Source organism: Dermacentor silvarum, chromosome 6 (assembly GCF_013339745.2).
Source record: "Dermacentor silvarum isolate Dsil-2018 chromosome 6, BIME_Dsil_1.4, whole genome shotgun sequence".
Lineage (NCBI taxonomy): Eukaryota > Metazoa > Arthropoda > Arachnida > Ixodida > Ixodidae > Dermacentor > Dermacentor silvarum.
In genome coordinates this window covers 117648104-117651256 of record NC_051159.1, presented here as the reverse complement: position 1 = coordinate 117651256, position 3153 = coordinate 117648104, and the positions used below count along the sequence as shown (strand labels likewise).

The following is a 3153-nucleotide window of genomic DNA, read 5'->3' as shown; positions in this document are numbered from 1 at the left end:
TAACTGACTTATTTGTTACTCAGTAATGATTTTTTCTTTAGCGAAAATAGAGAATACAGACTCTTTCTAACAAACATTGCGTAAGTAAGGCTTGGATGATTGTTGCCAGATTTTATTGTTCGCACACAGAGAATGCTGGGCGGTTCGAAAGTGATTTTATGAAAGTGGTGTGAAGTGTACGTTAATTCAGTGTACGATTTTCTCCTGAATGATTTTTCGTGATTTAGAAAAAAGCTGTATAACGACATATACGATATTGTACTCCTTACCCGACTGTACAGAGCCCTATACAGTAGAGGATACAATCAGAACGTTCTAAATGGGTCAAAAGAATGCCTCCAGGTATGAGTACACAGCGAAGCTGCCTATGGTTAGTTTCCAGCGGATCGATGTCCGCGTAGACCAAAATACCGGGTCGACCGGCGGTGGAGATGAAGCAGGCGTCAAGTACTCCGCCAACTTGCAAAAATAAGTTTAATATCTTAGGTCCAAATACAACACGTATCAGATATTAAGCTCATAAGAACAGATACTACAGTTTAAGCCGCGTCGGCCATGTCTACGTTCGCACCATACACGTGTACGTCATCCTGCGTATTCAAACTAGTGCCTGCCAATCTGAGTGTCTTCTGTCTCCTGACGTCATGCTCTACGTAGGCTCTTTTTGTCAGTTCTACTCTAACTGTAAAATAAACTGTCTGATGAAGAGCAGCGTGCCTATCAAGAACGACGGCGTGAATACAAAGGGAATGGGCACGGTGGCTGCTAAAGTGACCACCGTTGATGAGCACGCAAGCATTCCAGCCCAAGCTCTTAGATACGTCTTGGCTTACCACGAAGTGCGTGAACGGCTGAAACCATTGCCATTGCGCAGGAGTACCCAATCACGACCCAAATTACTGTTGAGACAATGCGTACGCATCTCAGACACTATGCTAGGACCCTTTCCCAGCACCTGGCGAGCCTCACTGCTGAAAGGCCCTGCTCGAAACTTAGCGCTACTGTCAGTGCACATCGTGCATCGTTTACTTCAGAGTACGCAACTGCGGCCAAGCCAGTGTTTCCTCCGTGGTGTTTGAGCCCTCCACAAGTACCTATAACGATTCCAGGACTACAGAAGAAGTCATATCTACCGCCCCTGCTCTAAAACAACTGAGCTTACTCCTTTTGCATGAAGTGTAGTAATGGCGCATAAACCACACGTGCTAATAATAAGAGAAACTTGGTTACACACAGGTATTAATGATTATTAAACACCACCGGGCTACAGGATATACCGTAATGAGAGAGATTCCCGGGTGGCGGTGTCGCCATTTTGTTTCAAGATTCTCTAAGTGTGATGCGATTACCCGACGTCAAGTGAATCAAAAGTGTTATCGTTAAAGTTTTTCTAGATGAGCTCAATTGTCATTGGGGGTTTTTATCGTCCACCGAATTGTTCTGACGAGTTTGTGAATCAATTAAATGAATTTTTGTGTGTGTATAAAACTAATGCTTGCAACTTACTAATAGGTGGTGATTTCAATTTTCCTATGGTGAATTAGGCAGAAGAGTTTCCTGATGCCCTCTCAAGTGCTTCCATATCTTTTCTCGATGTTTTAATGTTCCATGATCTGACGCAGCTGGTAAAAATGCCCACTCGTATTCAAAACGACTCTAGCACAATTTTATATCTTTTTCTTGTTAGCAGAGGCATATGCCGCCGTAGTCCAAATGTGCAAATATACGATGGCATTTCGGACCATAAAATAGTGTCTCTAACCATCCAGCTATGCTTTGTTAAAAAGTTCAATAAAGTGACGAGCATTGTACCTGTGTTTTCGCGTGCTAGTGACGTGGACATTCTTGACACTTTGGACGATTCTTTTTCTTAATTTTCAACACTTTTCGAACAAAATGAGTGCACTGTCGACGAATTGTGGCGCTTCTTCAAGGACCTGGTGATAAAATGTACTAATAATTTCGTTCCACACAAGCGCAAGGTACTAAACCAATCCGTGCACGGGCCGACTGAAACACCTCCGTGCAAAGGATGGAGGTACCATACCAGTGGTCTCAACCATCAGGATCCTAGACATACTATCGAGTCAAGCGGCACTCACTCACTCACGGCAATCACTAAGATCATTCGCCAAACAGCCAATACGTCGCGTCTCCTCAAACGCGTGACAAACAGGAGGCAGGCAATGAAAGAAAAGAGCCTCGTTCGCCTCATTCACTCGTTCGTCATCTGCCGCTTCACTTGTAGCGGTTTTCACAATTGGTATAAGGCCGAATAACAAAACTCAATATCATCATCTGCAGTGCCTACAAACTCGCCCTAGGACTTCCGAGCAACACAAGCACAATTATTTTACTCCAATTAGGTCTGTACAATACCCTCAACGAACTGATTGAAGCACAACGCCATTATCACCTCGAGAGACTCGCACACACTGAAACTGGCAGACACATTTTGGACAAACTCGGCATCAACTATCATCAACAACACGGAGACAAGCACTCAATTCTAGGTAACCCTGAGCCTGGCTACACATCCACCCAATCCCAAGAACATGCATCCAAAACATAACAAGGAACGGCGCAAAGTACGGGCAACCTCCCTTATAAAAGCTATGGAGAAACAAACAGCGTCAGTTTTGTGGACGCAGCTGAATACCAGGTCGGACATCGATCGCTTCATGGCGACAACAACCACTGGCGGTAGGCTACATGCAGCCAATGTCATCTCTGCAAATGTCGAAACAGCCTAGGCTTGCCATAGCATTAGCTATGCTCAATCCGAATTGCCCTACCATTGTAAGCGACACTGCCACAGCCCTGAGCAACTGCCAAAGGAAGGGTCTCCCCTCAAGCACTACGAATTCTACACCAAATTACTCAAAAAACAAAAAAACCAAGTCAGTCTGGTTCCCAGCGCACGCAGGCGACATCCATCCGCATCTTACCAACCTCAACGAGCTAGCCCACTCCACTGCACGAGGTCTCGTGTACCGTGCCGGAGGTCGCACAGGTGAAGGCGTTGACCGCGATCGTCTCACCAGCTACAGTGACCTCACAAAATGATTGTACCTCTCTCTAACAACCTTCCCTCCGCCTAATCACAAGCTATGCAGAGCCCAGGAGGCTACCTAAATTAGCGCCTGGCTACAA

General features: G+C 45.4%; 1 non-coding gene across 1 annotated transcript; it reads right to left on the bottom strand.

Moving 5' to 3' along the window:
* Positions 1-376: 376 nt before the first annotated feature.
* On the bottom strand, positions 377-561 carry LOC119457126 (U2 spliceosomal RNA). Its single transcript, XR_005193155.1, has one exon. It is a non-coding gene; the product is annotated as a U2 spliceosomal RNA (small nuclear RNA).
* Positions 562-3153: the final 2592 nt, after the last annotated feature.